At 42.6% G+C, this 25335-nt stretch overlaps 1 protein-coding gene across 5 annotated transcripts in view; it reads left to right on the top strand.

Annotated features, from left to right (window-relative positions):
* The window catches only part of HSBP1L1 (heat shock factor binding protein 1 like 1), a 316028-nt gene that overhangs the window by 102379 nt on the left and 188314 nt on the right, over positions 1-25335 (top strand). The window lies entirely within an intron of this gene.

The following is a 25335-nucleotide window of genomic DNA, read 5'->3' as shown; positions in this document are numbered from 1 at the left end:
TTAGTGTAATCATTTTGAGTAATTAGAAAGCACAAAAATGTTACTGAATACAGACCATGTGCACTTAGTGTAATCCTTCTGAGTGACTAGAAAGCGCAAAAATATTACTGAATACAGACCATGTGCACTTAGTGTAATTCTTATGAGTGACTAGAAAGCACAACAATGTGACAGAAATGTTACTGAATACAGACCATGTGCAATTAGTGTAATCCTTCTGAGTGACTAGAAAGCACAAAAATGTTACTGAATACAGACCATGTGTACTTAGTGTAATCCTTCTGAGTGACTAGAATGCAAAAGAATGTTACTGAATACAGACCATGTGCACTTAGTGTAATCCTTCTGAGTGACTAGAAAGCACAAAAATGTTACTGAATACAGACCATGTGCACTTAGTGTAATCCTTCTGAGTGACTAGAAAACACAAAAATGTTACTGAATACAGACCATGTGCACTTGGTGTAATCCTTCTGAGTGACTAGAATGCACAAAAATGTTACTGAATACAGACCATGTGCACTTAGTGTAATCCTTCTGAGTGACTAGAAAGCACAAAAATGTTACTGAATACAGACCATGTGCACTTAGTGTAATCCTTCTGAGTGACTAGAAAGCGCAAAAATATTACTGAATACAGACCATGTGCACTTAGTGTAATTCTTATGAGTGACTAGAAAGCACAACAATGTGACAGAAATGTTACTGAATACAGACCATGTGCACTTAGTGTAATCCTTCTGAGTGACTAGAAAGCACAAAAATGTTACTGAATACAGACCATGTGTACTTAGTGTAATCCTTCTGAGTGACTAGAATGCAAAAGAATGTTACTGAATACAGACCATGTGCACTTAGTGTAATCCTTCTGAGTGACTAGAAAGCACAAAAATGTTACTGAATACAGACCATGTGCACTTAGTGTAATCCTTCTGAGTGACTAGAAAGCACAAAAATGTTACTGACCATGTGTACTTAGTGTAATCCTTCTGAGTGACTAGAATGCACAAGAATGTTACTGAATACAGACCATGTGCAGTTAGTGTAATCCTTCTGAGTGACTAGAATGCACAAGAATGTTACTGAATACAGACCATGTGCAGTTAGTGTAATCCTTCTGAGTGACTAGAAAGCACAAAAATGTTACTGAATACAGACCATGTGCACTTAGTGTAATCCTTCTGAGTGACTAGAAAGCACAAAAATGTTACTGAATACAGACCATGTTCACTTGGTGTAATCCTTCTGAGTGACTAGAATGCACAAAAATGTTACTGAATACAGACCATGTGCACTTAGTGTAATCCTTCTGAGTGACTAGAAAGTGCAAAAATATTACTGAATACAGACCATGTGCACTTAGTGTAATCCTTCTGAGTGACTAGAAAGCACAAAAATGTTACTGAATACAGACCATGTGCACTTAGTGTAATCCTTCTGAGTGACTAGAAAGCACAAAAATTTTACTGAATACAGACCATGTGCACTTAGTTTAATCCTTCTGAGTGACTAGAAAGCACAAAAATATTACTGAATACAGACCATGTACACTTAGTGTAATCCTTATGAGTGACTAGAAAGCACAACAATGTGACAAAAATGTTACTGAATACAGACCATGTGCACTTAGTGTAATCCTTCTGAGTGACTAGAAAGCACAAAAATGTTACTGAATACAGACCATGTGCACTTAGTGTACTCCTTCTGAGTGACTAGAAAGCACAAAAATGCTACTGAATACAGACCATGTGCACTTAGTGTAATCCTTCTGAGTGACTAGAAAGCACAAAAATGTTACTGAATACAGACCATGTGCACTTATTGTAATCCTTCTGAGTGACTAGATAGCACAAAAATGTTACTGAATACAGACCATGTGCACTTAGTGTAATCCTTCTGAGTGACTAGAAAGCACAAAAATGTTACTGAATACAGACCATGTGCACTTAGTGTAATCCTTCTGAGTGACTAGAAAGCACAAAAATATTACTGAATACAGACCATGTACACTTAGTGTAATCCTTATGAGTGACTAGAAAGCACAACAATGTGACAAAAATGTTACTGAATACAGACCATGTGCACTTAGTGTAATCCTTCTGAGTGACTAGAAAGCACAAAAATGTTACTGAATACAGACCATGTGCACTTAGTGTAATCCTTCTGAGTGACTAGAAAGCACAAAAATGTTACTGAATACAGACCATGTGCACTTAGTGTAATCCTTCTGAGTGACTAGAAAGCACAAAAATATTACTGAATACAGACCATGTACACTTAGTGTAATCCTTATGAGTGACTAGAAAGCACAACAATGTGACAAAAATGTTACTGAATACAGACCATGTGCACTTAGTGTACTCCTTCTGAGTGACTAGAAAGCACAAAAATGTTACTGAATACAGACCATGTGCACTTAGTGTAATCCTTCTGAGTGACTAGAAAGCACAAACATGTTACTGAATACAGACCATGTGCACTTAGTGTAATCCTTCTGAGTGACTAGAAAGCACAAAAATGTTACTGAATACAGACCATGTGCACTTAGTGTAATCCTTCTGAGTGACTAGAATGCACAAAAATGTTACTGAATACAGACCATGTGCACTTAGTGTAATCCTTCTGAGTGACTAGAAAGTGCAAAAATATTACTGAATACAGACCATGTGCACTTAGTGTAATCCTTCTGAGTGACTAGAAAGCACAAAAATGTTACTGAATACAGACCATGTGCACTTAGTGTAATCCTTCTGAGTGACTAGAAAGCACAAAAATGTTACTGAATACAGACCATGTGCACTTAGTTTAATCCTTCTGAGTGACTAGAAAGCACAAAAATATTACTGAATACAGACCATGTACACTTAGTGTAATCCTTATGAGTGACTAGAAAGCACAACAATGCTACTGAATACAGACCATGTGCACTTAGTGTAATCCTTCTGAGTGATTAGAAAGCACAAAAATGTTACTGAATACAGACCATGTGCACTTATTGTAATCCTTCTGAGTGACTAGAAAGCACAAAAATGTTACTGAATACAGACCATGTGCACTTAGTGTAATCCTTCTGAGTGACTAGAAAGCACAAAAATGTTACTGAATACAGACCATGTGCACTTAGTGTAATCCTTCTGAGTGACTAGAAAGCACAAAAATATTACTGAATACAGACCATGTACACTTAGTGTAATCCTTATGAGTGACTAGAAAGCACAACAATGTGACAAAAATGTTACTGAATACAGACCATGTGCACTTAGTGTAATCCTTCTGAGTGACTAGAAAGCACAAAAATGTTACTGAATACAGACCATGTGCACTTAGTGTAATCCTTCTGAGTGACTAGAAAGCACAAAATGTTACTGAATACAGACCATGTGCACTTAGTGTAATCCTTCTGAGTGACTAGAAAGCACAAAAATATTACTGAATACAGACCATGTACACTTAGTGTAATCCTTATGAGTGACTAGAAAGCACAACAATGTGACAAAATGTTACTGAATACAGACCATGTGCACTTAGTGTACTCCTTCTGAGTGACTAGAAAGCACAAAAATGTTACTGAATACAGACCATGTGCACTTAGTGTAATCCTTCTGAGTGACTAGAAAGCACAAACATGTTACTGAATACAGACCATGTGCACTTAGTGTAATCCTTCTGAGTGACTAGAAAGCACAAAAATGTTACTGAATACAGACCATGTGCACTTAGTGTAATCCTTCTGAGTGACTAGAATGCACAAAAATGTTACTGAATACAGACCATGTGCACTTAGTGTAATCCTTCTGAGTGACTAGAATGCACAAAAATGTTACTGAATACAGACCATGTGCACTTAGTGTAATCCTTCTGAGTGACTAGAAAGCACAAAAATGTTACTGAATACAGACCATGTGCACTTAGTGTAAACTTTTCACACAGAAATAATGTACATAGAGTAGTTAAAGAAACCACACTGTTATATATACATGTATTTAGTGGATAAAGAATAGATGGAACATATACTAATATGTACACTTGCATGCACTGGACAATGAAAGAAGGAAAGAAAAGTTAGAGGAGATAGTGGGAGGTGAATATGTGGAGTGAGTGAAAGGAGACTAGGAAGTTGAGGTGGGGAAAGAGGTCTGGAAAGGTGAGAGGTAGGCGAACAGTATTAGATTGCAATAGGAGTCAGAGAGAGTGGCCAGTAAATAGAAGGTCTACTGGGGAGGTTAGAGAGGTATCAATGCGAGAGTTGGGTAAGTGGAGCAATGGTAAGTTAGTCAGGGAATGAGCACGTGCAGAGCCAGGTGTCAGCCAAGTGATTCTTGGGAAGTTGTTTGCATTTAGAGTTGTTTGCAGTAGTTAGTATAAGTTGAGCAGTTGAGTTCCAAGCCCTGGAGATTCAGTTGGAGTACAGTGAGTCCCCAAAACTGTTATAAGATTTTGTAAGTTTTAGTAGACATTTGTCAGAAGATCCCAGGAGTCTATTATTAGGTAGGGTTGTAGCAGATTTTGGAGTGCTGGGCACTGGGATGGTATATAATGCTATGTGCAGTTTTGAGTTGGGAAAAGGATAAGAGATTGGGCAGTTCTAACAAGTTGATTTGACGAAGGACAGCACAATGGTGGGATCTGTATGATTAGTGGCAAATCTGTCACTCTTGTAGCAGGCTTCTAGCTTGGTTAGGTCTACTTTCTTAAAACTGGTGAAAATAAGAGAGGCGTATAGTAGAGTAGCTTGTAGGTGGGTCCTAGCAATAGATTGTCTGGTGGAGTTGGTGAGGTATGGTCTGATTCTGTATAGGGCGCCAATTTTTATGTGGGTTTTTAATGCTTAGACATAGGTGGCTATCAGATTTCATGCTATTATCTATATATTACATATGTCAGCCTAAGTAGTGAATTGAGTTGAGAGGTCATGTGGGGGGTGGATTAACTGACTCCAGATGATTTTTCTTAATGTGGATTTCTTGCCTAACTATGGGTACTAGTGGAGGCTGGGGGTTCAAGCTCTGTTCATACAAAGGTGAAGGTGCATAGGGTGATTGTGTACAGTGTAGGAGTTGTGTACAGTGTAGGAGTTGTGTACAGTGTAGGCGTTGTGTACACATGAACCACATCAATTTACTTGTGTGATACACCTGGAGGTGGGGAATAATGGTAAGCAAATGTGCAAAACCCTTTCCTGCTTTTAGGTTGTCACCATACTAGGATGTCCCTCCCGTCGTGTCTTCTTTTCACCTTTCATCAGGTATTAGGTATGGGCACTGGGGCATGTCAGATGGCAGTTGATTGTGGTGAGGATGAAAACAAAAAACAAATGTGAAAAAAAAATCAGTTTTGCAACTCAGATGTGCTTTCAGACTTGTAGATTGAGCTGTTTGAGCTGAAGAGTCTCATGTCCAGCAGAGTATAACATAAAGAGTAAACAGGAAGGTTGCCAGATATTGATGAGCTTATTTTCCCTCTGTAAACATTTGGTCCAGATCAAGGAAGTAACTTGATTTTAGGTTGTTCTAATTATTTGGCTCGAAATATATTTACAAACAAGTATTTTCTCTCTCATAAACTGTACTGAAAATAAATTCTGCTGTCAGCTTACTTAAATTCAATGTATTTTTGTTGAAAAGATGAGTAAAACAATACAAGGCTACATATTTCACTAAATAACAGTTACTGGCATTCTGTCTTTGGACACATTTACAATGAGGTATCCTCTGGTTATATATTCACTAATAGTAAAGGGAAGAAATCTTAAGTAGTTGCCTTTTCATTCACTTTTTTCAAAACACCAGTCATGGTCATGTGTTGTGGATGCCAGGAGTATTATATGTACCTGTGATTCACAACAATAATAATTTATTACAGAATACATTTTCTCATAGAATGTTTATTATGATAGGCATAATGGAGAAACAGGAGTCATTTATACATGATGCGTACGTATATTACTACACAGTACACAGACATAATTTTTCAAAAATGTTAGAAGCACTTATTAAATAGGGATAAAAGAACCACAGCTACAATGTGGATGTAATGTATTAATGTACACAATATGAAAATAAATTATTATTGTCCACAATGTGATATCATAAAATTGTTGTCTGTTTTTGTTGATAGCACATTCTGAATGTGCAGTAAGGAATCAGAAGTTATTTTCATATTGCACATGTATCCATATTACTTCATGTTCTTATAAATGTCAGCCTTACACTGCCCATTCTGTAAATAGGTTTTGAATAAATGTTGCAGTCATGTGAACATGTACAAGGTTATTTAAAATTGTAGCTCATAAATCCATTTTGGTCAGTTTGCTCATACCATGTTCAGTGAATATCTAGTAAAGAAAAAAGTAAATTCTGTATTACACACTCGTGCATTTTTTAGCATTAGGGCAAAGTCGACTTACTGAGAAACCCTTTTTGCTATAGTAGATACACAGTATGAGAGCAGATCAGATGAAATAACAATACAGTATTAGTTGAGGTAATTATAACAGATCAAAAGCACAGCACATAGTGTAAGTTCAACCTGATCTCTTAATGCAGAAGGTTAGAGCACTAGCTGCCTCAGACAGGAAAGGACTAAAGAAACTGAGCCCTCACTCCTCTGTCTCTGGGGAATGGGTGTGGCACATGCTTGGGGTACTCAAACCCCGGATTCAACAAGCTCTGTACGGTGTACAGGACTAGTGCAGGAGCTCCAGCAGGCAATATGTCTGCCGTGCGATCCAGGAATAAGCTGTAGGGACGTGCATGAGCACTCCTGCACTAGTCTTGCACGGACTTAGCCCCTGTATACAAATCACCCCATTTGCAGGTGAAATCCACACAAATGAGGTGAATTTCTGATCCAGAAAGCTAGAAGCTGGCCATGCAGGACTAGTGTAATCTGTAGAAATGTACTCGGTCAGTAACCAAGTACATTTCTGCAAACTACAAAACAAAGCCATGACAGCTCCAAATAAAGGGTGGATATTATGTAGAAAGCATGCCAATGGCCAGATATATGGCCATAGACATGGAAAACAGCTGCAAAACTAAAATAATGAACTTTTATTTTTTTTTAGCTGATCTTGGCTGTTTTAGCATAGGACAGTGGCACGCAAACGTGATCGGGCAAAAAATAAAATAAAACCCCTAAAATAAGCATTCTAACCAAAATCACTATTTTGCCATTATAATCATTGACAGGCAGAAAACAACATGACCAGTGAATCGTGGTTGCCAAAGGGGGGGGGGGGCTCAGTGTGGGACCTGTAACTATGCATCAGCAGGCAATCCTATGTAAATGAGGGGAATGATACTGAATCCCAGATTTCCCTTGCATGCTAGTCAACACCCAATAGTGTAAGAGCAGGAATAGCTTAGTGCAAGCCTAGGAGTTAGCTGACATCATAGGGGATATGTGTCAGGCATACTGTAAGCGGATTGGAGCCCTGTGGCTCGGGTTTGCCCATAGTTTAGCAGAGCTAAGCAATGGGGTGTGTCTGAGGCTGCCTAGCACTCTTTACATTGCCTAAGCGGGTGTTAAAGGGGAAAAAAAACTAAAACAGGAAATAGCAGCTCTGCACAAATTTGAGCACTGTGTTTGTGCAGCGTGGCCCCGGCCATAAACAGGAAGGCAATGGGAAGGGAAAACAGCACTAGGAAGGTAATCTAGGAGAATTAGTATAGCTGGCAGGTGAAATGTATCAGAATCAGCCAATTACACAGGCAGCAGACCAGCCCAGCCCAGAACACTGCTATAAACTAGGCAAACACCTTTCCCTCTGTTTTTTCCCACATACTCCACACCACCGGTGTATACAAGCAGGGAACTTTTAACAAACAAAAACAACAAAATGATAGGGCCTGCAGCAGCTATCAGACATCAACATGTGGAAGAGGCTGAGGGTGGTGAGGATGAGAATGCTGTCGACCAACCCACAGTGAGGAGATGGAGAAGGGTGTACAGACCCAGGGTAACCTACCAGGGGCTACATGAGCTGGAGATAGTGGAGTGCTATAGGGTGGACAGGGAACTCCTACAGCAAATTGTTGAGCTCTGCCGGCCATGCCTGACACACAGAACTAACAGAGGGGAACCCATCCCAGTGGATACCAATGTATGTGTAGGCCTAGGAATACTAGCCACAGGTACCTCCCAAAGCCCAACTGGGGATATCATGGGGATCTCACAGGCATTAGCATCCAGGGTATTCCACCAGTTCCTGGATGTCATGTCAGCACATGCCAGTGAGCATGTATATTTCCTCAACACCCATGAGGTGTTGGCCAGCAATATGCATCTCTTCCACCAAATAGCAGAATACCCTGAGGTGATGGGTGCTATAGACTGCATGCACATATGCATAACACACCACCCAGTGAGCGAGGTAGGTTCTACATCAACTGCAAGGGCTTCCCCTCCATCAACTGCCAAGTCGTGTGCGATGCACAGGGCATTATAATGAATGTGTTTGCTGGCTTCCCTGAAAGCTATCATGATTCCCACATCTGGCATCTGATGCAGCTGTACCAGAGATTTGTCAATGGGGACATCCCTTACGGTCACCAGTGGGGTATGCTGGTTATGCACTGGAACCATGGCTGATGACACCCATCAGAAATGCACACACACACACACACACACACACACACACACACACACACACACACAAACAAGAACTCCATAATGATGAACACACACAGACCAGAATCATAATAGAGTATGTGTTTGGGATGCTCAAGCCACAGTTTCGGTGCCTGGACACATCCTGTGGAGCTTTGCAGTACTCACCAGCCACATGTACCTAAATTGTTATCATATGTGCCATGCTACACAATATGATCCTGTGGAAACAGCTGCAGCAGGAACAGCACGGGGCAGCGCCACACAGCCACCCACCAATGCCAAGGCCTGCACAAGCATAGAGTGACTCGGAGGAGGACCAACCTGAGCCTGTCCCAGTAGGCAGATGGAAGCATGCCCAGTATGCCCTGGCCTTGGCAAAGAGGCAACGCATAGTACATACACTGACACAGTAGGGACTCAGGGAATGACACCTCTTGTCAACTCGCACATACAGTAAAAGGGATGCCAAACATGACACTACCTGTGCTCAACCATGTATAGGGAGTGTACTATGTGCATCCGACATAGGCAGCCCACCAGCACCATCCTCAATACTGGCACACCCACAAGGTAAGTCACTCTCCTTACCAATTGCCGAATGGAGTAGTATGTGCTGCTACTTGTATCTATGGTATGGATGTGAGCATGCAAAGGAATCGGGTGGCTGAATGGGATGCCAGCAGATAGTAGACACCTATAGTGGCACCATGCCAGTCAGGGAAGTTCACATACCCAAAAACAGTCTCAGCCAGCAGGACAGGTGTAGACAGACACAAACAAAGGCTGTGCTAAGGCCTCTGAATGATGCTTATGGATAACCCCCCCCAGGACTACACAGACAGACTACATCAAGTCAGGCAGTGGGATGTTAGTTCTGAAGGGTAGGAATTCAGAAACTAATATGTAGGTCAATCAAACCTAAGACCTGTAGTACACTGATATCCCTCTAGTCAACATGATAGGTTAGAATACAGAATGAAATGGAGTACCTGACATACCAGTACAGTCATAGCAAATTTGTACAAGTGTCAGGTGTGCCCCCCCAATAATATGGAGAATTGTAGAAACGGTCAGGTGTGCCCCCCCAATCCTGTGTAGAAATGTAGAAATAGTCAGGTGTGCCCCCCCCAATCCTGTGTAGAAATGTAGAAACAGTCAGGTGTGCCCCCCAATCCTATGTAGAAATGTAGTAACAGTCAAGTGTGCCCCCCAATCCTAGGTAGAAATGTAGAAATAGTCTGGTGTGCCCCCAAAATCCTATGTAGACATGTAGTAACAGTCAGGTGTGCCCCCCCAATCCTATGTAGAAATGTATAAACATTCAGGTGTGCCCCCCCCCCAATCCTGTGTAGAAATGTAGAAACAGTCAGGTGTATCCCCTCCCCTAATCCTATGTAGAAATGTAGAAAAAGGCTGGTGTGCCCCCCCAATCCTGTGTAGAAATGTAGAAATAGTCAGCTGTGCCCCCCAATCCTGTGTAGAAATGAAGAAACAGTCAGGTGTGCCCCCCAATCCTATCTAGAAATGCAGAAAGAGTCAGGTGTGCCCCCCATATTATGTAGAAGTGTAGTAACATGTATATGTAGGTATAATACCAGTGGAGCACAGATGCCCAGAGGTGGCCAAGGTAACAGGATAGATTGTAGCATTTGTACAATATGCAGGTATGTGTGTGTTAGGGTGGTGTGTGTTTTATATTGTGTGAGAGTGGTCAATATATATGCATGTTGAGGTTTGACCTGGTGGCCATTGCCCACTACTACCGGTGACAGGGCCAAATCCTCACAACTGCAGTGCCAAAGACAATTCCCACCAGTATAACACATGCTAGCAGCAAGCCATTGTAAATGTATGGTGGTAATATGTGTCACCATCTGAAAGATGGACACGGCATGGCTGTTGGGCTAGATATACAAGCAGTACACAGGGAAAAGTACCTCAGACATACAATATATAATGTGTAACTGTGAAATGGACACAGCCTTGGAATTGTACATACAGGTATGCATCACATTATCTGGGCCTGTAGTAGGGAATACCAGTGTCGTCTGGCTGAACACTTGCAGATCACAATGGTGTTAGGACTGATGTTTTGGGAAACAGCTGATGTACCTGCACATGCCAGCATAACTGGAATGCCCCATGCATATCTGTGAGTCAGATGCAAGTAGTGTCCATAGCACACATGCACCCAGCACACCCAAACACCACCCACAGGTACCTCTGTCGTCATATCCCTGCTGTTGGGAATGGGTACAATATGACCCCCACCTGTGTATGGCAATAGCGAAAGAATGCAGCATGCACAGCAGGTGTCCCATGCAGGTGTATCCCTAGCTGTAGGTAGCACCCTGCCAGCATCCACACCACCTGATCAATACTGATAGAAAGTAGTGGCATGAACAACTAGCACACCTACACTGTCACCCCAGGGGAATATACTATATGGCAATCTGGGACAGTAAGACTGACAGAATGCAACGGCCTGCCACAGCTTGCCTGCATCACCACCAAATGGCCTACAGGTCTCTGTCAAAGGCCTATGTCTCACACATACTGCCAATGCATGTTATGTCATGGACACCCAAATAACTACATAACACACTCCACATAAGCCATATGTAAGGCCATGTAGAAAAACCACAGTAACATGTCCACCATGTTCCACTGCATGAACTGTGGACCAACAGCAAAACACAGCTGTGATGAGGTGGTAACCTTAGGGAAAGTATCAGAGAATGTATGCATAATGTATGGAAGAGGATAGAATAATGGGGGTGGGAGCATGTGCAGCATGGAATGTGCAAGGTCAGACAAACAGCTGTGTGCACGTACTATCCCTGGCTGCAAACACATAAATGGGTGGCTACAAACCTGCTCATACACCACAATAGGGGTAATGTCCTGACTTATGACCCCTGCATCTGGGTAACGTGTGAATCTGTACAGCTGTTAGGTATTGCCACAGCAAGATAAGACCATACTGTCATGTCGATGGATGTACAAGTATGGGATCCTCTGCCAGCACTGTACCAAGGTTCTGAACTGGATACACAGACCCAGCAGCAACTGTCTTCAGCTACCCCTCCAGAATGGCATAATTTTCCATGAATATGTAGGCATTTGCCCACAGTACTGGACACAGCTGCATTCACCTTTGTTCCCCAGGACATCACTGTGAGCAAGAATGTCCACCTGACAGTACTTGAGGACATAAAACATCCCAGTGTATAACAGTACACATGTCTGAATATCTCTGCTAACACCAGTACCATGTAGCAGAAGCAGCACAGACACAATCACCTACAGTACACACTATCCCTTGCACAGTTTGACCCCATATTGTCAAATGATCTACAGATACCCTGCAGAAACATTTTGCTACCTGTAGGTGCACAACACAAAGGTCTGCACTAGAGTACAAACTATCTGGAATGGATACACATATCCAATACAGAAGGTCAAACTGGTCATGCTCACACACTTAAATGATTCCCATGTCTGTAAACAACAGTGGACCATACATATCTGACAGTTGCAGATATTATAGGTTCATAGGTTCATACTAGGCTATCTGCCCTAGGGCATTTATAAGCCTAGCCAGAGTGTGTGTGGCTTTCACCACCCCTTAGGATGAGAATACTATACCCATTAGTTTGCTGTGCCTCTGTCCAGCAGTGACACAGAGATGATTCCCGGGGTAAACCTACGATCTCCCACCCACTCGTCAAGATTTCTCTTGAACAGAGTCAGTGAGGGGCTCTGTCTCACATGGACTGGGATTCTGTTCCATAGTGTAGGGAGTCTCTGGGTGATGAATCTGTCCCTCCAGCACGTCCTATTTATATCCATGCTGAGGTTTAAGTCTCTTGCTCTCGTGGCTCTGGTGGATTTGGATTTTTTGAGGTGGAGCATGTCCATTAATTCCGAGTTGGACATGGCCTTGTATGCCAGGCACAGATCACCTCTGAGCAGATGGTATGCGACTGAATAGAGCTGGAGTTTCTTCAGTCGGGCAGCGTATGACATATGTTTGAGCCCCTTTATCCTTTTGGTGAGGAACTTTTCGGGTCTTTCCAACTGCTGCAGGTATCGGGTAAGGTACATTCTAAATGGGGCGTTGTACTCAATCATTGGTCTGATAAGTGAAGAGTACAGGGGTACAATGACCTCTCCTGATCTGGATGTGAATCCCTTCATGATCAGGTGGGCAATGTAGAAGGTCTTCCTAACCACTTTGGCAATGTGAGTGTCAAAATAGAGGTTACTGTCAACTTGGGTCCCCAGGTCCCTGATAACTTCTTCCGTGTTTAATGGATTACCACCTATGTGGTAATTAGGGGTTACCTTGTTTTTCCCAAAGGGTATGACTATACATTTTTGGCATTTAGCTTAAGGCCATGGCTCTGGCACCAGTTATCCATTTCTATGAGACCTCTCTGGAGGATGTCTGTGTCTGATGGAGTGTCAATTATGGTGCCCAGTTTGCAGTCATCTGCAAATTTTGTCAGCCACAATCCCCTATGTTTGCCTGCACTTCAGAAAAATAAATGCCAAACAAGAGGGGCCCAGGACTGAGCCCTGTGGGACACCGCTCATGACCGGTTTAGAGTCTGACATGGCACCAGCAACTCTAACCCTGTGGGTTCTGTCCTTGAGCCAGTTTGCAACCCATCTTGTGACATATGGGTTTACATCTAAGCTGGTGAGCTTTTCTATGATGCCCAAGTGGGGTATTGTGTTGAACGCTTTTGCTAGGTCAAGGTAGGCTGTGTGAACTGCCTTACCTCATCAATGGCCTTAGTGACTGTTTCGAAAAAGTCGACCAAGTTCAAGAGGCAGGATCTGCCCTTGACAAAGCCAAATTGGGTAGGATCCAGTGTCTGTAGGTCCCCAATGTCTTTATTTATGAGTTCCATTATGATCCTCTCCATAGCCTTGCAGACAAGGCTCGTCAAGCTTATGGGGTGGTAATTTCCAGGGTCCGTAGAAGCACCGCCTTTGTGGAGTGGGACCACAGTTGCCGTACGCCATTCTTTGGGTACGTATCCTGTAGTAAGGCTAAGATTAAACAGCAGCCTTATGTGTGGGTTTAGTTCCTCATTGAGTTCGTGTAGCACACAGCCGGGGACACCGTCCGGTCCCATTGATGCTGTGTTTTTTGCTTTAGAGAGAGCAGCTCTCACCTGGGCATCTGAGATGTTTGGGAGGCTAGACTCTGGTGGGATAGATATTTCTCCTTTGGGGGGGGGGGGAGAAATTTGCACTGAACCTGTCTGCCAGTATGTTGGCAATGTCTGTGAGTTCAGTGATTTTTGTATCATTTTGGACTAATTCTGAGCATATCTGGGAGTTTCCACCCAGGTTTCTAACATAGCTAAAGAAGGCCTTATGATTGTCTTTTGTGTCTTTAGCGATTTTTCTCTCAAAGTTGGCCTTGGATGATTTTATGAGTGATCGTAGTTTTTGCTAGTATTGATCAGAGATGCCTTCCCTTTTAGGGATTTTGCTCTGTCATGTAGTAGCTTTCTCCTCTTGTTGTAGAGTTTGTTTATGGCTGGGGTCCACCAGACCGGGTGCCTGCCTTTGGTGGAAAGGGTCTTGATTTTATTAGGGATTGCTTGATCCATACATTCCTGGAGGTGCTCATAGAAGGCATTTGTAAGGGTTTCAGCAGCGTGGGTTGTGGTTTCCACTGGCTCGGGGGCCTTGAAGGATACCACTTCAGTCTTAAGAAGTGTGAAGTTTGCTTTTGAGAAGTTCTTCACTGTGGTCTTTTTTGCTGGGGTTGGTGGCGGGATGTGGATCTCCAGTGAGATTAATTTATGGTCTGATCTCACCAATGAGGGATATACTTCCAGTGTGGAGCATTTTGTCCCCATGTTTGTGATGATCAGGTCTAGTATATTTTCTCCTCTTGTGGGAATGGTGACTAGTTGTTTCATAGCATTTGGGTTTATGAACTCCAGGAACCTTTGGGCTAGGGTGTTGGGGCTTGAGTAATGTTCCCAGTCTATGTTTGGGTAGTTGAAGTCACCCAATATGATGGTGTTTGGAGAGACATTCATACTCTCCAGTGTCTTCAGGAAGGCTGTGTGGGTTTCCTGAGTTTGAGAGGGTGGTCTGTAGCATGCTACAAACTGTAGGGCAGTTTTACCTATGTTTAATTGCACCTGGATGGTCTCCGATGCTTTGTGCGTTGCCACTAACTTGGAGGTGTGGGTATCCTTTATGAATATGGATACTCCCCCTCCTTTTGTGGTTCGGTCCGGATTTTGGGGCTGGAACGCATGATATGAGGTATAACCTGATAGTGCTGGGGTGCTCTCAGGAGCCTTGAACCAGGTTTCAGTCACAGCACAGACATCGATGTTCTCCATACTGAGGAGGGCTTCGAGGGCATGCATCTTGAGGTTTAGACTTCTGGCATTGAGCAGTATTACCCTTAGTTTTTCCATTTTTGTTTTCTAGGGTGGTAGGTTTATCATTTGAGCCTTGCCTAAAAAGGCACTATGGGGTGGCAAGAGCCTTTGCCAATATCCGAAGCCCAGGGTGACAGGTGCAAGCCATCCCTGCGAAGCAGCGTGGCTTGTCAAGCATGTCATCCCAGGCAGACAGACATTGATCCCCTTAGAATGACACCAGTAATTAAGCCAATTATTAAAGCTGATCATTTTGTCTCTGTATTGTGGCATCATTCTTGGTGAGGGTAGGATACTGCTCAGGGTCAGGGTCATACCGCCTGGGCTACATAATCTGAGAGCTCCTCTATGTCTCTTTTCATGTAGTCCAGGGAGTTACATCTCAGGTCATTCACACCGGCATGGACAATGACTGAGTCATACTTGTACTTGCTGTGGAGTGACCTGAGTGCTTGTGTTATGTGGCGGATTCTAGCCCGACAGGCAGCTTACTGTGATCTTTTCCTTGTTCAGTCTGGTGAGTGGGACGCCAGTGTGTCTGACTATGGAGTCACCTATAACAAGTGTGTCTGGCATTGTGTTTGGCCTTAAGGGCTGTGACTGTTTAGCACACTGACTTTGAGAACTATGTGTTGCATGTCTTATGTCTTGAGGTGGCAGTTGCTTGGGTGTCTGCTTTGGAGGCCTCTGTAGTTTTGGTAGATTTTGATCAGTGCCTCCGAGTATGTCTTTGTGTGTTTATGTGTTTGTTTTGCAGTTGTGATAGTTCTATGTGAAACTGGGTTTGTGGTGTGCGTGGTTTCCTTCTCCTCCTGTCTGGTCTTGCCAGTCCTGAGTTGAGAGAGCTCAGCCTCCAGTTTGGCTATATTAGTTGCATCTCTCACATGTATTTGTGTTTTGTGGGAGAAGGAGTGGGTTGTCTGTGTACATGAGGCAATTGTAACATTGCCTCAAGATGCCCAGATTCACCAGCTGAACAGGAGAGGACGCTAGCAACTGACCCTTTGACATGCTAGAAAAAGTGAAAAAGTTTGCTGTGTAACTGAGTCAGAAGGGACCTATAGGGAAATGGGTACTCAAGGGGATTCTAGGCTAATGTAGTACTTTGTTTAGTATATAAGTACTTTACCTATATAAAAATGCTTTAGGAGCAAGTGCTGAGCTTTTGAGATAGAGAATAGACTGTTTAGATTGCAAGTAGAGAAGTTCTAAGGGAAAAATTGAAGAGCAGACTTTACGGAGCCAGAAATAGTTTAACCCTGTTTAACCGGCGCTGCCCGATGGTGCTCTATGGGCAACTCCGCTAAATCACGCAAACGCGCTAAAGTGGGCTTTATAGCAGGGGGTTGAAAAGAGCTAGGAATTGACCCAAAATGGCCAATAGACTACAAGTTTCTGTCTGGAACCACTGCTCTAGGGACAAATAGGCTGCTCAGTGCTCCCCACTCCCACTGGTGAACAAAGAAGCTTCCCTTTATCCAAATAAGGATACGGAATAGCACAGGAACCAAGTCAAAGCCCAGAGATCAGAAAACTCTGAAGACTGGACTATTCTAGTTCAGTACGGCGGGAAAACAAGATATTTTTTGCAGAAAACAGAGGAAAAACAGACAGTAAATGCTATAAATGCTTTTAAACGGCTAGCGCACTTGAGTGTGTTAGCCTACAGGTAAAATTAAGCAACAAATAACTTTTTTAAAGGTGCAAAACAGTTAATCAACACAAAAACAGTTTAAATAGAATGCAGAGCTGTATAAACAGGCGAAAATGCAGTCGCTAAGCAGTAAATAATCAAAAAGCCAGAAAAAAAATACTTAAATCAGGAAAAAGTCACTGTTTTGCTCTCTGCTGCTTGTAGAACTCTGCAGGACACCACGAGGAGTGGTGCTGAGTTGAATACAAGCGAAAAAGCGCGCTAAAGCGGGCTTTATTACAGGGGCTGAAAAGAGCTAGGAATTGACCCAAAATGGCCAATAGACTACAAGTTTCTGGCTGAAACCACTCCTCTAGGGACAAATAGGCTGCTCAGTGCTCCCCACTCCCACTGGTGAACAAAGACGCTTCCTTTTATCCAAATAAGGATATGGAATAGCACAGGAACCAAGACAAAGCCCAGAGATCAGCAAACTCTGAAGACTGGACTATTCTAGTTCAGTAAGGCGGGAAAACAAGATATTTTTTTTTGCAGAAAACAGAGGAAAAACAGACAGTAAATGCTATAAATGCTTTTAAATGGCTAGCGCACTTGAGTGTGTTAGCCTACAGGTAAAATTAAGCAACAAATAACTTTTTAAAAGTGCAAAACAGTTAATCAACACAAAAACAGTTTAAATAGAATGCAGAGCTGTATAAACAGGCGAAAATGCAGTCGCTAAGCAGTAAATAATCAAAAAGCCAGAAAAAATACTTAAATCAGGAAAAAGTCACTCTTTTGCTCTCTGCTGCTTGTAGAACTCTGCAGGACACCACGAGGAGCTGTGCTGAGTTGAATACAAGTGAAAAAGCGCGCTAGAGTGGGCTTTATAGCAGGGGGTTAAAAAGAGCTAGGAATTGACCCAAAATGGCCAGTAGACTACAAGTTTCTGACTGGTACCACTCCTCTAGGGACAAATAGGCTGTTCAGTGCTCCCCACTCCCACTGGTGAACAAAGTACACATGTCTGAATATCTCTGCTAACACCAGTACCATGTAGCAGAAGCAGCACAGACACAATCACCTACAGTACACCCTATCCCTTGTACAGTTTGATCCCATATTGTCACTCACTGTAGAAATTAGCCACTGGTATCCATCAGCATTACAGACTCTGTGGTGCAAGTACTAGCTGTTCAACATGACTGTACAAGGCAGTAGTCATCTAGCAGTTGTATACACACACCTGCGGAATATAAACCTGCTTGTGCCTGTGTGTGGTATGTCAACCTCTAGATGAATGGGTTATGACCCATGCACACACACTGCCTTCCCCATAGCCCTACTATGACAAGCCTGCTGATGTCATCCACTTTGAAATACACCTTTGGGAATAGCATAGCCCAGTAATCTCTGCAGCGAGTCCTAAAACTGCATAATGCTGTAGTGTGATAAAATAGTTAGGTAGGAGTCCTAATCCCAGACATGGCAACTGTGTGTGTGTGTGTGTGTGTGTGTGTGTGTGTGTGTGTGTGTGTGTGTGTGTGTGTGTGTGTGTGTGTCTCTGTCTGTGTATGCAGCAATGTTTTTAAGGCTAGTCACACTCACTACAATTCAAATGCCCCAATTTGGCAAGGCTGCTGATGTCATTCACTGTGAAATACACCTTTGGGAAAGATGTAGCCCAGTAATATCCGTGGTGTGTCCTATAACTGCTTAATGCTGTAGTGTGATAAAATGATTAGGTAGGAGATCTAATCCCCGACATGGCAACTGTGTGTGTGTGTGTGTGTGTGTGTGTGTGTGTGTGTGTGTGTGTGTGTGTGTGTGTGTGTGTAGGGAGCAATACTTTTTAGGCTAGTCACACTCACTACTATTCAAATGCCCTACTTTGGCAAGGCTGCTGATGTCATTCGCTGTGAAATACACCTTTGGGAAAGGTGTAGCCCAGTAATTTCCATGGTGTGTCCTATAACTGCATAATGCTGTAGTGTGATAAGCTAGCTAGGTAGGAGTTCTAATCCCAGACACGGCAACTGTGTGTTTGTGGGTGTGTCTCTCTCTCTGTGTAGAGAGCAATGCTTTTTAGGTTAGTCACACTCACTACAATTCAAATGGCCTACTTTGGCAAGGCTGCTGATGTCATTCACTGTGAAATACACCTTTGGGAAATGTGTAGCCCAGTATTCTTCGTGGCACATCCTTTAACTGTGTAATGGTGTAGTGTGATAAACTAGTTACATATGAGTTCTAATCCCAGTGATAAACTAGTTACATAGCAGTTCTAATCCCAGACATAGCAACTGTTTGTGTGTGTGTTTATTTGTGTGTATGTGAGTGTCCCTGTCTGTGTAGAGAGCAATGATTTTAGGCTAGTCATACTCACTACAAATCAAATGCCCTACTTTGCCAAGGCTGCTGACGTCATTCACTGTGAAATACACCTTTGGGGAAAAGTACCCAATAATCTCTGTGGTGCATCCTATAACAGCGTAATGCTGTAGTGTGATATTGTACTTTGGTAGGGCTTCTATTCCCACACATGGCAAGTGTGGATGTTTGTGAGTGTGTTTCTTTGTCTGTGTAGGGAGCAATGCGTTTTAGGCTAGTCACACTCATTACAATTCAAATGCCCTACTTTGGCAAGGTTACTGATGTCATTCACTGTAAAATACACCTTTGGGAAAGATGTAGCCCAGTAATCTCTGTGGTGTGTCCTATAACTGCGTAATGTAGTGTGATAAACTAGTTAGTTAGGAGTTCTAATCCCGGACATGGCAACTGTGTGTTTGCGTGTGTGTGTGTGTGTGTGTGTGTGTGTGTGTGTGTGTGTGTGTCTGTGTAGGGAGCAATGCTTTTTAGGCTAGTCACACTCACTACAATTCAAATGGCCTACTTTGGCAAGCCTGCTGATGTCATTCACTGTAAAATACTCCTTTGGGAAAGGTGTAGCCCAGTAATCTCTGTGGCACATCCTATAACTGTGTAATGGTGTAGTGTGATAAACTAATTAGATAGGAGTTCTAATCCCAGACATAGCAACTGTGTGTGTGTGTGTGTGTGTGTGTGTGTGTGTGTGTGGAGGGAGCAATGTTTTTTTTAGGCTAGTCACACTCACTACAAATCAAATGCCCTACTTTGGCAAGCCTGCTGATGTAATTCACTGTGAAATACACCTTTGGGAAAAAGTAACCCAGTAATCTCTGAGGTGTGTCCTATAACAGCGTAATGCTGTAGTGTGATATAGTACTTTGGTAGGGGTTCTATTCCCACACATGGCAAGTGTGGATGTTTGTGTGTGTGTTTCTTTGTCTGTGTAGGGAGCAATGCTGTTTAGGCTAGTCGCACTCACTACAAATCAAATGCCCTACTTTGCCACTGCTGTTGATGTCATTCACTGTGAAATACACCTTTGGGAAAGAAGGAGCCCAATAATCTCTGTGGTGCATTTTATAACAGCGTAATGCTGTAGTGTGATATTGTACTTTGGTAAGGGTTCTATTCCCACACATGGCAAGGGTAGATGTTTGTGGGTGTGTTTCTTTGTGTAGGGAGCAATGCTTTTTAGGCTAGTTGCACTCACTACAAATCAAATGCCCTACTTTTCCAAGGCTGCTGATGTCATTCACTGTGAAATACACATTTGGGAAAGATGTAGCCTAGTAATCTCTGTGGTGTGTCCTATAACAGCGTAATGCTGTAGTGTGCTATAGTACTTTGGTAGGGTTTCTATTCCCACACATAGCAACTGTGTGTGTGTCTCTGTCTGTGTAGATAGCAATGCTTTTTTAGGCTAGTAAAACTCACTACAAATCAAATGCCCTTCTTTGGCAAGCCTGCTGATGTCATTCACTATGAAATACACCTTTGGGAAAGAAGTAGCTCAGTAATCTATGTGGTGCATCCTATAACATCATAATGCTGTAGTGTGATATAGTACTTTGGTAGGGGTTCTATTCCCACACATGGCAGGTGTGGATGCTTGTGTGTGTGTTTCTTTATCTGTGTAGGGAGCAATGCTTTTAGGCTAGTCACACTCACTACAATTCCAATGCCCTGCAAGGCTGCTGATATCAGTCACTGTGAAATACACCTTTGGGTAAGGAGTACTCCAGTAATCTATGTGGTGCATCCTATAACTCTGTAATGCTGTAGTGTAATAAACTAGTTAGGTAGGAGTTCTAATCCCAGACATGGCAGGTGTGTGTGTGTGTGTGTGTGTGTGTGTGTGTGTGTGTGTGTGTGTGTGTGTGTGTGTGTGTGTGTGTGTGTGTGTGTCATTTGTGTCCTGGGTGGAGGTGGCTGTGAGTGTGTAACAACTGGACTCACTGTGGAGCGGGTTTTGCAAATTTCTTATATGGTGGCCCTATTATATGTCACAATGTCCACCTTATAAGGATAACAGATGTGAAACAGCCAAGAGGCTGGGGTGGCAATCCATACCTCTACATGTGACATCAAGGCCTGGCGAACAAAGTTCACACCTGTGAAGCAATGCATGCATGCATATCAGTACTGGCACCCTATGTCTGTGTGTGTGTGGTGTATGATGCTTTTGACCACATTCACACATACTACAACCCCCATTGGCATACTGAAACATGCTGTCTGATGTCAGACACCTTCACATACCCTTTGCCCATATAACCTCTGGATAACTCCAGTGGTGCATGTGATACCTGCACAGTACTGTATTGTAGCAAACTATCTACTTAGGAAGTGTATTCCTGATGCTGGCAAGTGTGTCAATGTGTGTGAGTCCCTGAGAGAGTGTGGCTGTTTTGAAGCAGACACCTGTTCATGTGGACAGGCACGTGTAATACACCTACCGTATTGCTACCATATCACTGTTGCAGATGTCACTCACCATCACATATATGTTTGGACAGCTCCTCAACATGTAAGCTGTGTGGCACATGCAATAACTGCATAGACATGTGATAGCAATACATAGTCAGCCAGGGGGTTGATACCCTGTACTGGTAGGTGTGTGACACAAACATGGTTAGGTTTTACTCTCCCACCCCCTCCCTGACTTGCTTTGCATCTGTCTGCCTCTCTCACTCCCTCTCTGATGGATGTGGAGAACTACACCTGCTTTGCTTAGGCAGCAGCATGTGTTTTGTAAGTGATGCTCATGATCAGCTGATGGCCTCTGCACGAATTGCAGCCCTCCTGTAGCTGATTGCATGTGGAACAGCTGTTGTAACATTCCCATAGCCAATTGCATGGAAACACACTCCAATATATAGGAACAACAGGTTGGTGTTGGGCCTTGTCATTCACTGTGAGCAGGACCTAGATCTGGTATTTGCCAAACAGCTTCACAGATGGATTGGGGACTTACCTCTAACAACATACACTGTGGAAACAGACCAACACACAGGAAGGGGGTGTGCCTCACATGACTACATAATGTAAGTGTTGCTATTCTGCATTTGGAGTAATGTTGGTTTAACAGAGTGTGTGTGCATATGGCTGGTCTACATGTTGTAATACCTGTCATGACAGTGCTATGTTTTTGAGGAAACCCCCATCTGTAGGGTCATCTGCAAACTGGGCAGTGTGTGGTGCTTTTTGTTTCTTGTGTTACTCACAGACCACCTATCTGAGAACTGCAGAAGCATAGTGTGAGGATAGCAATCAGTACATGGTAACAGCCATGAGAGTTACTGACTTCATATCCCTCATAGGACATATGTCACAACAAACCCTGTTACAACAGTAAATGTATAAGGTTATCACAGCAACATGTCAATATTGGCCCTGTGTTTGTGCCTCCAGCCAGAACTCTGTTAACCTTTGTACATATGTCATACAGTAAGAGGCACATATGTTCTGTACACCATTATTTATTGACATTATATCTGATAACAAGCCAGTGAGATATCAGTCTGTTACACATGTTATGTATAGTAGGGGTTATATTTGAGGACATAACCTGGGCATTCTGTGGTTGTGTGTACAGTACTGAGGTCTGTGTGCTTATGGTGATTGTTGACAGTGTGTGTGTATTGTGAATATGTACCTTGGCCTGTGTACAGACTGTGGTAGCTGTCATTGTGCTTGGTCCTGTGCTATCTGATGTTACATGCTGCTACAGTGTGTGTTACCCTATCGGCTTAGATGTTTGTAGGGTCAAACACACACATGTCCCATACCACAGACAGGCATGGGACCACACTGTGTAGTGGACCGATTTATGTAGGGTTAGTGTGTAAGTGCCACATATGAGGATGGTGTTGATCAGATAGTCCATATACTGTAATATTACACTATCTTACAATATATGGCTGTGGCTGTGTTCACATTGGTTGTGGTTATGCACTTTCACACAGGTGTCTGTTACTCAGTACTACGACATGCCTGTAGAGCCTGCTATATATGCAGGTACATGTGTATTCCCCCATAAGAAATGTAGGCCAGTGTTGTGGCCATCTGCCTGTAGCCTGCACAGTGCTTTGTTACATGCCTAGCAGCTTAGTGTACTTATCCAGTGTGATGTTATGTCCAGACAATTGCTAGATGTACTGCTGCCAGGCCACCATAGCAGTCATGTATTTCTGACAAAGCAGTGGGATGTTGTACAGATGTATGTCACTAACTAGTGGGTAGTATGTGGCCATTTCACCTATGTACCAGCAGTTATTATGTGTCAGGACAGACAGGGGTGTGTGAATGCATAACCTATGGTGGCAAATGTATACCGGTATTTATGTAATATACCCCTCTACATGGCTATTAACATCCACATTGTCAGGCTTGGTCCACATGTCTTGCACTAAGGGGTTCTATGTATACCTCTGGACTGACCAGAGTGTGTCACACTGTCCACATTTATTATCCATATCTCTGCTGTAGTCCACAGGATCATTACTGTGCTAGCAATGGTACTGTGCTATGATGTCCTTAGGATGTCTGTCAGTAGCCAGTGGTGCACATGTTAGAAGCAGATGTGACCTCCCACACACAACATGTCTGTGAAGTCAACACCTATTACAATAGCAATAGTCTACATATATACCTGCAATACATACCTGACATCCCCTTGCACTAAGAGGTTGGGACTATTGGGGCTGAGGTAGGACTCCACTCCATGTTCTGGACATATGGTGAACATATATATGTATATATAATTATCCATATATCTATACAGATATGTACACCTCAACATACATAGATGGATATGTATATGTACATATATATACATATAAACACTCAGATATATACATATACACAACAATATATGTCTACACATATACAGATAGAGATACATATGCACATATATTTATAGATATCTACATATATTGACAGTAATAGGTATATCAGAAGAGATATGTATGCACATATAGTTATAGATATCTACATATATAGCTACATAAATAGGCATATCTGTACACATAGGATGTGCATACATATATAGCTATATATACATATGTCTATATATACATATATATATATATATATATATATATATATATATATATATATATATACTGCACTATACAGATGTGTATACAGACATATGTATGACTACACGTGTATGTACATGTAGACACATACCAACATATTATATGTATATATCCATATCCTTGTCATGTGTAAACCTCACGGTTGCGTATACCCTCTCAGATGTATCTCACCATATGTATTTGCTATGTGTACATTATGATAAAACAACATATGTGATACAACAGTCAAATTAATAACAAGTACTACACAATTGTGGAAGTAAAGGCAATTGTTCAATACTAATCTTTATGTGTATTGACAGATATATTGGAGAAACAACAGCTGTCTTCATGGCATAGTGGTTAAATGTTGTGACTATACTGTATAGGGTCCTGGGTTCAAGACCTGCAAGGGCTGTTCATTTTGTTGCTGGGCAGAACAAGGGCTGCCAGATACAGAGTGATTAAGGCAGTTTTGAGCAGCTTTAAGGGTGTTTGCATGGGTTTGCGTGAAGCTAAGCGGTGCTGAGCTATGGGCAAATGTACGGGCACTTGCACAGTGTAGGCTTCACTTACCAGTACACAAATCAGCTTAGCTGTTATATTGCAGCAATGTTGATACCTGCTAAGCATAGCTTAGCCCTGGTAACCAATTCACACCACCCAGTCTGATAACATAGCAGGGTAATGACATCTGTAATACGTGTATGTAATGCCATGTACAATACATGCGCCTATGTGCTGTCATTACAGTAGCAAGGGGTGTGAGTGTCATGTCTGAGACACAGACATATATGAGACCTGTACTGAACTGTTATCTGTGTGAATATGTTACATACAGGGGTAGTAGCCCAGGGTACATGCTGTCACACTGGCATGTAGTGTATCATGGCAGCACTACTGTTGACAGTGCTTACCCAGACAAGAGTAGAGTGCTAAATGTAGTACTGACAACAGGCACATCTGCAGGCATAGCTGGACTCTGAGGCCTCCCTGTTGTATCCCTGGTGTGTGAGCTGTGTCACAGTATATAACCCCTACTAGATAATGATCCGATATGTGGAATGTAACTGTAGTCTACCGTTTGTACAGCACATGTTAGTGAGGGCTTCTGACATATAGTTATGGCATACGTATTGTTGTCAAACATCTATCTGTCAACACATTTATCCTACTGCATAGCTACTTGCCAAGCTGATGATTGTCAGTCCCTGTA

The sequence above is a fragment of the Protopterus annectens genome, chromosome 3.part1 (assembly GCF_019279795.1).
Source record: "Protopterus annectens isolate FY-2018-M chromosome 3.part1, PAN1.0, whole genome shotgun sequence".
In the NCBI taxonomy this organism is placed as follows: domain Eukaryota; kingdom Metazoa; phylum Chordata; order Ceratodontiformes; family Protopteridae; genus Protopterus; species Protopterus annectens.
The sequence above is the reverse complement of the archived record's forward strand: the minus strand, read 5'-3'. Positions and strand labels throughout refer to the sequence as shown.